Source organism: Schistocerca serialis, chromosome 10 (genome assembly GCF_023864345.2).
Source record: "Schistocerca serialis cubense isolate TAMUIC-IGC-003099 chromosome 10, iqSchSeri2.2, whole genome shotgun sequence".
Taxonomy (NCBI): domain Eukaryota; kingdom Metazoa; phylum Arthropoda; class Insecta; order Orthoptera; family Acrididae; genus Schistocerca; species Schistocerca serialis.
In genome coordinates this window covers 51,712,659-51,725,278 of record NC_064647.1, presented here as the reverse complement: position 1 = coordinate 51,725,278, position 12,620 = coordinate 51,712,659, and positions in this window count along the sequence as shown.

Genomic DNA, 12,620 nt, shown 5'->3' with positions numbered 1-12,620 from the left:
TTCTTTTAGAAGTCTTAATGGTCGCCATAGTCGGTTCTCTGAATTATTCTGTCCAGAAACATTTTGTAGGTGGGGCAGTCCTTGACTCCCCCACATTTACGCCCTCTCTTACTGCAGGGTATACATATGGATGGGCGATCCTTGCTTTTACAGTCTCTTTTATCATGTCCAGTCTGCCCACCATGGGCACAGATAACTTGAGTTTCAGTACAGAACTTATTGGTATGGTTCAAATCATGACATTTAGTGCATCTAGATACTGCTAAGTAATCTTTAACATTGAGAGCTGAGTATCCCACATATAAGCTTCCTATTGTTGTCAACAGTTTCCACAACTCGGGAGAAACCTCCACCACATGGTGAACTGTCAGTTTCTCCCGAGGACCAACTTTAAACTTCAACTTAAATTGTTCATCGAACTCAACTCGAGTCATTGATACGTCAAAATTCTGGATATATACCGTGTCCAACAAATCATCAGCACTTAGATGAGTTGGAACATCGTACATAAACATCAATGGTCGACGTTTCCGTGGAGGTTCACATTTAACTTTCTCCGTTAACTGGGAATTGGAAAGTATCTTTTTACTGTCCTCTTGAGTTGCGATTTCGACTATCAAGACATTTTTGACCGTTCTGACACTGTTAATTTTAATTTTGTCTCACTTCGGATTTACGCATTTCTCAAAAACCGACTTCACCACCCATATGTCCTCACCAGATTTAGGCTTCATAAATACTGTAGGTACAGTTTTCTGAATAATTTCTGAATAGTTTCTTTTGCCGTCGGCGCTTTGCCCACAGGGGCAGCTGCGACCGCGGCATAAGTTTTCGCACTGACTGGCTGACTCCTCAAACGTTCATTTTCGCGCTCAAGTTCCATAACCCGTCCCTCTAATTGGGAGTGAGCTATCGCCCAACACGCCACAAAGTGTCTGATATTATTTATGGCATAATTGCCGATCTTACCATTCTTAATACTCGAATCAAGCAACTTTAAAAATCTTGCGTGTCGCTCAGCGACAGACAAGGTCTCTGCGATCTCGCATCCAGGCACATCATCACTCTCTATGTTTTCCGCCATATTTGACATTTAGAGAGTGAAAAAGGGGAGGCCCGTCTCTTTCCCCGGACCGGCCTCTCTGGCATGAGGGGAGGCTAAATGCAGCTCACTCACCGGTCCCGCCCCTTGACCAAGAGCTTTCAACAACTGAGCTGCTAGGTTTAGCGCGCCGTGGGAACAGCGCACTAGTCCTCTTCGAACGCTGCATCATCGAAGTTTTCTCCCGCTCCCTTACCGGCGAATGCCACCCACATTCCGGGAGAGTGGATTCACCCTCCGTCCTTCGCCCCCTACTAGGCCGAGTTCCCACCAAAAGGCTAAAGACCCGGTCCTACTCAGGTGCCGGGCCGGTCCCCCAGACGTTCGGGGGTCTGGACCCATCTAACCTAACCGGGGACGTGTCACCACGCCCCGGCTTGGTGGATCATGCCCCGGAATTCCAGGGGCAAGGCGGGTGACCTTCGCCGACTTGGGCCAGGATCCCGCCGCGACAAATGCAGCATCCGGAACCGGCGTGCAAGATATTCAGCACGCCGTCGCCCCCCTGCCCTTCGGTCGCCCGAAGGCTTAACAGCTGCACCGCGAGAAGGCGGGCAGGGACACTTGGGAAGGAGAGGCTAAGATGTTCGAGTCGCATCCTTCCCCCGCTGCCTATTCCAAACCATGAGCCCACAAAAATCGGGGCACATAGCATGAGACAGCCGCAGCAAGTTTCATAGGTACAGCGAGAGTCCACCTGTCGGCACTGAGGGCGTCGCTGTCCCACCTGTAAGGCGCGGGCGGGTGTGGCGAGGGGCGGCACAATTCCCGCCGTTGAGGCGCGGCCGTCGGGAAGACCGGAGTTCAGAACTTGATGCAAATAGTTTCATAGGTACAGCGAGAGTCCACCTGTCGGCACTGAGGGCGTTGCTGTCCCACCTGTAAGGCGCGGGCGGGTGTGGCGAGGGGCGGCACAATTCCCGCCGTTGAGGCGCGGCCGTCGGGAAGACCGGAGTTCAGAACTTGATGCAAATAGTTTCATAGGTACAGCGAGAGTCCACCTGTCGGCACTGAGGGCGTCGCTGTCCCACCTGTAAGGCGCGGGCGGGTGTGGCGAGGGGCGGCACAATTCCCGCCGTTGAGGCGCGGCCGTCGGGAAGACCGGAGTTCAGAACTTGATGCAAATAGTTTCATAGGTACAGCGAGAGTCCACCTGTCGGCACTGAGGGCGTCGCTGTCCCACCTGTAAGGCGCGGGCGGGTGTGGCGAGGGGCGGCACAATTCCCGCCGTTGAGGCGCGGCCGTCGGGAAGACCGGAGTTCAGAACTTGATGCAAATAGTTTCATAGGTACAATGTTTTTTTTTTTTTTTTTTTTTTTTTTTTTCAATGTTTATTATACATACAATGCCCACTTACTAACACTTATGCGTGGGCGTGCTACGTAACTAGACAGAACTACATGTTACAATTGTGGTTACATATGAAATATTTACAAAAACAAAAACATATCTTCTACATTACACAAATAAAAGAACGGCCTCTTAGCCTCTCTGGGCTAATCCCAGAGAGTTGCCCGTCCCTAGCCACGAGGAGGCGGGCCGCTACAATCCAACTGAAACCACTGCTTTATAACTCACAGCTCCCACCACCACCCCTATTGAACAACTGTATCTACTTAATACAAACTATATACAAAAGAACTATAACCAAACACATCACTCTTGTGCTTTAACTTCTTGATAGTACCAGCACGTAGTGAGAGGCAACCAACTAAGAGTAACAAAAACTGAAATTCCACAGTACATTAACACAAAAGGTGACCTCTTCACCTCTTACCTCCCACATACAACATCTTCACTTCCAGCGGCCAAGCCCCAGGCGGACCGAATAAATCGCCATTCCTAGGGCGGACCAGCTGGCTCTTCTCACATCTTATTGTCCACAATCAATTGTTATTTAAAATATGCCATGCATTTGAAATGTGCCATTCACTCATAATTGGTACATACGCTGAGCTTCCTTAGAAACTGCGTTAACCATTTTAGAGAAAAGTTGGAAATATTCTCCATTGTTTAGAAATTGAGTTACGTCATTTCCAGGTAAAAGCTGCCTCTCAGCTGAGGCAACTTGCTCGTATATTGGGCACTGAAATACTACATGTTCAGGAGTACCGTAAGGGAACCCACAGTCACACCCCGGCGTCGGCCGCTTCCCTATACGGTGTAAATACTCCGGATAGGGACCATGACCAGTCAGGAAGTGTACTATGCCCTGAGATGGCCGTATAATCTTATTCTTCAGACGTTCTTTTACGTTGGGAATAAAGGAATAAACCCTTCTCCCAGTATCTGAGCGATTCCACTCATCCTGCCAAATATTAAGTAATTCATTTCTGATTAATTTAATACTTGTCAAGGGTGCTCCAATTATTTCACGTACCCTCTCAATGTTTTGTTTTCGCAGCCAATAAAGGGCTGCATGCTGTCTGATGATCAAATCTAATGGGCATAAGCCCATAATGACCAACAATGCATCGGTAGGGCTGGTGCCGAAGGCACCAATACACCGTAACAAGATATTTCTTTGAATCCTCCTGACTGACATGGCTGGCCTAACCAAAGCCAGTCTGTGGGCCCACACGCTCGCCCCATAACCCACAATCGGAGCCAACACACAGTTATGATATAAATGAATTGCTTTCGCTGGCAAGTGAAAGCGCCTGTGTCCAATAGTTATTAATTTATTAAACAGGGCCAAAGATCTAGCTGCTACCTGCTCTATATGAACATTGAAATTCCAGCGTTCATCCAAGTATACACCCAGATAACGCGCTGAACGTTGTCTTGATACTAAAACATTGTCAATTCTTACGGTTGGATCTCTGTTGAGCCTCCCTTTTAGCAACATGTACGATGACTTCTGTGGCGCAACAGTTAATTTAGACCGATTGCACCACTCTTGTAATATCTCTATTGCCTGTCTTGCATGTTCTTCCATTATGGCTCGAGAATTGCCTTCCACCAAGATGACAAGATCGTCCGCATAAGCCACGACACCCAGCACTGAGGTGTCCCTCTGCAAGGTGTTAAGCAGAGACTCCATATTTATGTCCCAAAAAACAGGACCGAAAACCGATCCCTGGGGACAGCCCCGGGTGATCCTTTTGGACACCACAGTCCCAGGAGCCGTGATCCTGGCCAGTCTGTTATCACAGTAGGCCTCCAAACAACCATATAGTAGCCAAGGACAGCCCATCTCTCGCAAAGAAGAGAAGAGAGCCGGCCACCACAGGTTGTCGAAGGCCCCCGAAATATCCACCATTATCCCCAGAACATACTTTGCACTGGCTGTGTGGACAGTCCGGGCTACCTCGTTGATCGCATCCTGAGTGGAGCGACCCTTCCGGAACCCGAACTGCCGATTGCTCATGCCATGCAGAGCTCGATGACTTAACAATCTGTCAGTGAGTAACTTCTCAAAGGCTTTGCCCAGTACATCCAAGAGACATATCGGTCTGTACGACTTTGGCAGCTGAGGATCTTTATCAGGACCTTTTTTAATGATAATCACTTCTGCGATCTTCCACTTCCTCGGGTACACCCGTAGTTGCAAGCAGGTGTTGTAAATCTTGGCCAACTCTGGACCAAGCTGCGGTGCCAGATGCTGCAGGATCTCAGAAGGAATGCCATCAGGACCTGGAGCCTTCTTCTTGGCGAAGGAACGAAGTACAGCCACCACTTCTTCGACAGAAAAAGGATAGACAAGTACATCATTATTGTATGGCTCCATCATCATCCGACGTATGCCACGTTGCTCGTTTGTATCTTCGTCTTCCCTGTCGTCTGGGAGTAAAGTGTCCAGCAAAACTCTTGCGGTTTCCTCCCAGGATATAGTATATCCTCCATCCAGGCGTAGCGTGGATAACATGGTCGGCGATCTAATTTTCTCTCTGACCAGTTTATATGGGACCCCCCAAGGGTCCATTCCCAGCTGATCTTTGACAAAAGTTTCCCATGACTGCCTTCGAGTCCTCTGTAACAATGTCTTGTATCTTTCTTTAAGGCGACGATAAATCTGTAGATGAAAATCCCTCTCCTCTTGGGCAAAGCTTCTTTGATAATTACTCCGCGCCCTCCTGACAGACCGCTTAAGTGCGGTCAGTTCTGGGGACCACGGAGTAGACTGCCTGCGGACAAACCTCGCCACCCGAGGAACCGCCGCAGCAATAGCGGCGTCAATAGCCATAACAATTGCTTCCACTGCTTCTTCTACATCCTCAGAGTCAAGATTAGGTCCCAGCACTGGGGGACGGAATTCGCGTGCTAGTCGCTCCCAGTCCGTCCTTAAATAGTTATAACGTACTTCCCAAGCGCCAGTCTCCTCCTGAACCACGGTATCATACTCAAATTTTATACAATTATGGTCACTGATAGTTAAGTTGGAAACAACACACCAGTTACTTATATGAGGCGCTGCACGCAGCGTTGCTAAAGTAACATCAATATTAGAAATTGCACCAGCCCTACCAGAAAAGGTAGGTGGGTTGCCTGGCTGATTCAACACTACTAAATGAGCTTCCATTATCACATTTTCAAGTTCAATGCCTCGATCATCCAATTCCTCACTGTGCCACATAGGAGACTTGGCGTTCGCATCCATACAAACAATTACAGGGTGACCCTCTAAAGCTCGTAGGATCCATATCAACTGCTCCATAAACGGTGTAATATGCTGTCTAAACTGGCAGTATATGTTAACAATATATACATTATGTGACAGCAAGTTCAATTGGGCAACCATTACATGTTCGTTGCAGAACTGATTTAAAATTGTTGTCTTAATCATCTTGTTTAGCACCACGATTGCGCTCATGGGACTCTCCCCAGAGAACGCCACTTGCGCAACCGCAGGAAATCCTGGGACCCGACCAGCACAGGAACCCGGTTCTTGTATAATTATTACATCGAGGTTCTCTTCCTCTGAAATCTTTCTAAGTTCTTGCGTAACCGTATGGCTACGCATGGCATTTACCTGCAACATTTTAAACCTCCCCATTATCCAGGGGGATAAAAAACGTGCAGCCGACTAGCAGGCCAAGGTTTAGACAAGTCACAAACATTACGGCCGTACATTTTGACCATCTCTTTAAATACTTTTTCTAGGTCAAATTTACGATCTCTTCGTGCGTATACTTGTTCCACCAATAACTTCAATTTTTGTTTTTAAGTTTCATAGGTACAGCGAGAGTCCACCTGTCGGCACTGAGGGCGTCGCTGTCCCACCTGTAAGGCGCGGGCGGGTGTGGCGAGGGGCGGCACAATTCCCGCCGTTGAGGCGCGGCCGTCGGGAAGACCGGAGTTCAGAACTTGATGCAAATAGTTTCATAGGTACAGCGAGAGTCCACCTGTCGGCACTGAGGGCGTCGCTGTCCCACCTGTAAGGCGCGGGCGGGTGTGGCGAGGGGCGGCACAATTCCCGCCGTTAAGGCGCGGCCGTCGGGAAGACCGGAGTTCAGAACTTGATGCAAATAGTTTCATAGGTACATATTTTTTTCGAGAGTCCACCTGTCGGCACTGAGGGCGTCGCTGTCCCACCTGTAAGGCGCGGGCGGGTGTGGCGAGGGGCGGCACAATTCCCGCCGTTGAGGCGCGGCCGTCGGGAAGACCGGAGTTCAGAACTTGATGCAAATAGTTTCATAGGTACAGCGAGAGTCCACCTGTCGGCACTGAGGGCGTCGCTGTCCCACCTGTAAGGCGCGGGCGGGTGTGGCGAGGGGCGGCACAATTCCCGCCGTTGAGGCGCGGCCGTCGGGAAGACCGGAGTTCAGAACTTGATGCAAATAGTTTCATAGGTACAGCGAGAGTCCACCTGTCGGCACTGAGGGCGTCGCTGTCCCACCTGTAAGGCGCGGGCGGGTGTGGCGAGGGGCGGCACAATTCCCGCCGTTAAGGCGCGGCCGTCGGGAAGACCGGAGTTCAGAACTTGATGCAAATAGTTTCATAGGTACATATTTTTTTCGAGAGTCCACCTGTCGGCACTGAGGGCGTCGCTGTCCCACCTGTAAGGCGCGGGCGGGTGTGGCGAGGGGCGGCACAATTCCCGCCGTTGAGGCGCGGCCGTCGGGAAGACCGGAGTTCAGAACTTGATGCAAATAGTTTCATAGGTACAGCGAGAGTCCACCTGTCGGCACTGAGGGCGTCGCTGTCCCACCTGTAAGGCGCGGGCGGGTGTGGCGAGGGGCGGCACAATTCCCGCCGTTGAGGCGCGGCCGTCGGGAAGACCGGAGTTCAGAACTTGATGCAAATAGTTTCATAGGTACAGCGAGAGTCCACCTGTCGGCACTGAGGGCGTTGCTGTCCCACCTGTAAGGCGCGGGCGGGTGTGGCGAGGGGCGGCACAATTCCCGCCGTTTAGGCGCGGCCGTCGGGAAGACCGGAGTTCAGAACTTGATGCAAATAGTTTCATAGGTACAGCGAGAGTCCACCTGTCGGCACTGAGGGCGTCGCTGTCCCACCTGTAAGGCGCGGGCGGGTGTGGCGAGGGGCGGCACAATTCCCGCCGTTGAGGCGCGGCCGTCAGGAAGACCGGAGTTCAGAACTTGATGCAAATAGTTTCATAGGTACACTTTTTTTTTTTTTTTTTTTTTTTTTTTTTTTTTTTTTCACTAGCTGCTTATATTTTATGACCCACCGTCTAATTTCTTATGGTGGGTCGTATATTGCCACTTAGCCGCTGTGACTGGGTCCGGGGTCCGCAGTGACTTAAAGTAACACCACACCGGCACCCGTCCCCACTCACACCGTTGCCCGTGTCCCGCCACGTGGAGGCGGGCTCTGTTTAGATCCATTTGTTATCTTTTTTTTGTGCAGCATTAGAAAAACTTATAACTAATACAAAATCAAGTAAGATATTAATAAACAAAACGAAATTAAATATTTAGAAAGAAGGAAGGAAGAGAACTGAATAGAGAAGTTATATGTATAATATGGCCCGTCACCTGGTTGTGGGCTGCGGCCCGGGTCTTGGAATGACCATCAAGACGCTGGCCGTTGCTCACCATGCCTTTAACATCTACCATCCTAAAAACTACCTTAACTAGAAGAGATTAGGGTACGTTAAAGCTAGAAACTAAGACTAAGACCTCCATGTCCAGCCTGCTAAACTATTTACGATATACAATAGAGAGGTAACTGATATTGTGCTTGGCTCAAAGTTGCTAATGAAAGGGTACTCGTGGTAAAAGTAATAAGGTAATGACGCTAACGGTTTGTGTTGAGCCTGCAAGGCTCCTAGTAGAGTACATCAGGCGCAAGCACCTCCCGGCCCCGTCGACAACACGACCTGAACGGTGGTTTTCCCCGATCTACCATAGGTATCCGTCGGGTTGGGCTCAAAAGAGAGGAACCACAATTAAGATCCTTCCATCCAGGACGTGCGCCGCCTCTTACCAGGGGGGCGTAGGTCCCTTGAAGAGGTGCCCAACTTTAAGCTTCAGATGAGAGGTTCTTAGTATAGTGGAGGTTGAGGTATAGGCTGTGTAGGTTGGTTGTACAAACAGTTCACACTGAGCCAATGAGACTTACAATGATACGTGGTGTGGCAGTTAGCACCTTCCGGCCCCGCCAGCAACACAGCCTGAGCGGTGGTTTTCCCCGATCTACCATAGGTATCCGTCGGGTTGGGCTCAAAAGAGAGGGACCACAATTAAGATCCTTCCATACAGACTGTGCGCTGCCTCTTAACGGAAGGTGTAGGTCCCTTGAAGAGGTACCTAGCTTTAAGCTCTTATTGGACATGGAGATGCTGTAAACTATTTATATATACGGTGCAATCTGTTTTTAGGATTGTGTGTGACTTGTGCACCTCTTGTCGGTTGTTCCACTCTGTTCTTTGAATTTGACTTGGTTGACACTATGGATCATCCGCGCTGGACGCTTCAATATCTGTGTTGGTGCCCTGGTCTGTATCTGTTTCTTCTTCATCACTCGTGGTGCTAATCATATCTGTATCCCCCTGGGCATCGTGACGTCTGTTTGGACCGACTTGCCTTCGGTAGGGTCTGTTGCGCAAGTATTCTATTTGTTGGATCTTCGAGATTTCGTCCGTTAGTTTGTTGAGTTCAGTCCACCTTTCCGGGTCGCGTATTATGGCATGTAGTTCGTTCTGTGTGTTCAGGCGATTTATGTGTACTGTGTGTCTTGTGTTCGTGCGTTGTCCGCAGAAGAAGACAGTATGTTCAGGGGAACCTTCTTCCCCGCATGTGCATCTATTAGTCTGCTGCAGACTCACGCGGTACAGGTGCGTGGGATAAGGGCCATGTCCTGTGATGAAATGTACCATACCGCGGCTGGGATCAATATGTTTTAGTTTTAGTCTTTCCCGGATGTCAGGGAAGAAGTTGTAGACACGGCGGCCCTTATCGCTGTTGGCCCACTCGCTCTGCCAGGTATCCACTCGCCATGCTCTGAGTTGGCGTGTTGTCTCAATCGGTACACCAGTGATCTGCCGAACCTGGTCTATTCTCCCCATCCTAAGCCAGTACATTGCTGCGCGGTACCTGATGGTGATATCTATGGGGAAAATTCCCATGACGACACATAGTGCGTCATTTGATGTTGTATTGAATGCCCCTGTTAGTCGAAGTAGAACACTTCTTTGGCCTCGACGTACAATGGTTCTGTTGGTTGAGAGATTTAACCTGTGGGCCCACGTACTGGCAGCAAAGCATAGTACTGACTCGAAGAGAGCGCAATGGTATGTTCGTGTCACTGACAGGGGTAGTCTGAATTGCTCCGAATTTAGCCTAGCCAGTTTGTGTAGTATCTTTTCTGCTTTGTTTGTGCATATTCGCATGTGTTCGTGGAAGTTCAATCGTTCATCAATGTATACTCCTAGATAGCGTGTGACTGCTAGTCTTTTTATGTTTGTGTCCCCAATTTTGACTATTGGGTTCCTGCGCAGGATACCCTTTAGCAATGTATAAGTTGTTTTGTTTCCTGCTATCTTTAATTTATTATCTGTGCACCATTGGGTTATTGTCCTAAGTGTTCCATTGGCTCTTTCTTCTAGCTGGGCACGGTTATTTGCTGAAACTACGACGAGTAGATCATCAGCATAAGCGACAGCTCCATCTGTCAAGATGTGCTCCTCTAGTAACTGTAGGAGCGGTTCTATAACTATGTCCCAGAAGATGGGGCCGCAGATCGACCCTTGTGGACAGCCTTTTGTAATTCGTTTAATCACTTTCTGGTTGTCCATTTGCCAAACGACCGTTCTGTCTCTGCAGTAGTCCATGAAACTATTATACAGAGACTCCGGTACCTGCAGGTGTCTGAGCCTCTTGAACAAGGCCGGCCACCAGAGGTTGTCGAAGGCACCTGAGATGTCTATCATAATTGCAAGTGTGTATTTGGAGGGTGTGTCGTGTACTATTTGGAGTGCTCTGTTAATTGCGTCGTCTATAGATTTCCCTTCCCTGAAGCCGTATTGGTGTGGTGTCAGTCCCCGTAGTGTTCGGTGTGCTTGTAGTCTTTTGCAGAGTAGTTTTTCTTGTACTTTACCGAGTGTATTGATAAGGCAAATTGGTCTGTATGACTTGGGGTCTGATGGGTCTTTGTCTGGAGCCTTTTTGATGATAACCGCCTTCGAGGTCTTCCACACTGCAGGCACACGGCCCAGCCTTAATGCATCGTTTAACAACGTTGTGAGAAACGGGGTGATCTGCGGTGCAATTTGTTTCAGTACCTCAGAGTGGATACCATCCGGTCCAGGCGCCTTTTTGTTTTTGAGTTCTGAGATCGCTGTCGCCACTTCTTCCTGCGCAAATGGACAGGTGACGGTTGGTGTGGTGTATACTGTGTCTACTTCGCGTCTCAGTGCTGCGTGTTGTGGTGTGTCTGTGTCTGCGATGTCGTCGGGCAGGAGTTTGCTCAGCAGGAACTCCGCTGTGCGTCTCCAGCCCTTAGTCATCTCACCATCCTCCTGTCGCAGCGTTCCCAGAACCAGTGGGCTCTTAATTTTCTCTGTCACGATTTTGTATGGTTCCCCCCAAATGTTTAGTTGTGTTTGTGCTGCTACATGGCTGTTCCAATGGTCTTTCCTGGTCTTATTCAGCTCAAGTTTATATTTATCCTTGGCAAGCCGGTAGTCGTGTAGTCGTAATTGTCTTTCTCTATCTGAAATTGCTCGTTGGTAAAGCTTACGTTTACGTTTTGAGTCTTGTTTGAGTCGTGTTAATTGTGTAGTCCAGGGAATATTTTGGTGTTTTGTCATTCTTTGCGTGGGTATGCAGGTGTTCTGTGTGTGTATAATGATATCTGTCAGCATGTGTGCTCTGTAATCAACACTGCCGGTGATGTCTTGCGGTATGTGCTCATGTATTTTTTGTCTGACCCTGTCCCAGTCTGTTTTGTCAAATAATAGTCTTTTTGGTAGTGTTTCTGTGTTGACGTTTGGTGTGCCACTTAAGGTTAGTGTGATGATGTTGTGGTCGCTAGCAGTGATCTGGTCATGTACGGTCCAGTCTCGTACGTGGTTGATGGCGGCATTATTAACGAGGGTGATGTCTATGTTTGATGAATGACCGTTGTGTCCGATGTGAGTCGGGTGATGTCCTTCCTTGTTGAGTACGTGTAGTCTGTTTTCTTGGATGATGTCATTTATTATTCTACCTCTGTCGTCAGTTCTGTCTGAATGCCACAGGGTTGATCTGGCATTTATGTCTGCACAGATGAGAAGTTTTTTGTTGCCAGCGTATTGCGCAACATCTCTGATGAGGTCTGCGTATGGTTTGATGCAATGACAGAATTGGGCGTACAGCGACGCGATGATCCAAGTATCCCCCTTGTGTGTGACTTCAACTGTAACTAGGTGCTCGGAACAGAGTTCTGTAATTTTGACTGGATGTATTTCTTTGTTTAGGATTATGGCAGATGCCATGCAGCCTGTCCCCTCCGCAACTGTCACCGCACTTGGAGGAAAGTTGGGGATATGCCCTTGTCTAGTGTAGGGCTCCTGTATGCACAGAATGTCACTTTTTAGTTCAAGTAGGACCCGTGGGAGCTCCGAATTTACAAGTATACTCCGCATAGCATTAAGCTGTGCTATTAGCAATTTGGGTGTTTAACTGTGGCGTAGCACTTGCTGCCAGTTTGACTGTAATCGAAGTATGTTCTCCCATGAGCCCTTACGTGATCCTTGTAAAGCTTGTCCATATCGAATGGTTCCTCCCTGCGGGCGCACACCTGCATGAGCAGGTCTAGTAGGCTGTCTGGATCTGTTGGAATATTCTCCGTTTTGAGAATCAGTCTATCGGTTTGCTCTGATGTACGGAAACAAACAGATTGGCCGTACGGGTGTAGGGTGCGGATGAGCATCCGCTGTGCCGTCTCTAAGATGTCTCTTTTTTCTAGCCTACTTAATTTTACATTTATATCTAGCTTGTCGTAACTAAAACTATCGGTGTCGATGGCGTGTGTTGGCGTCTCTGCAGCCGTGACGTGTCGTGATGGTGTAGTGGCGTCGTTGTGCACCTCTGCGGGGGGCGCTGGATTGACTTCCTCGTTGGTTGTTGTGGGG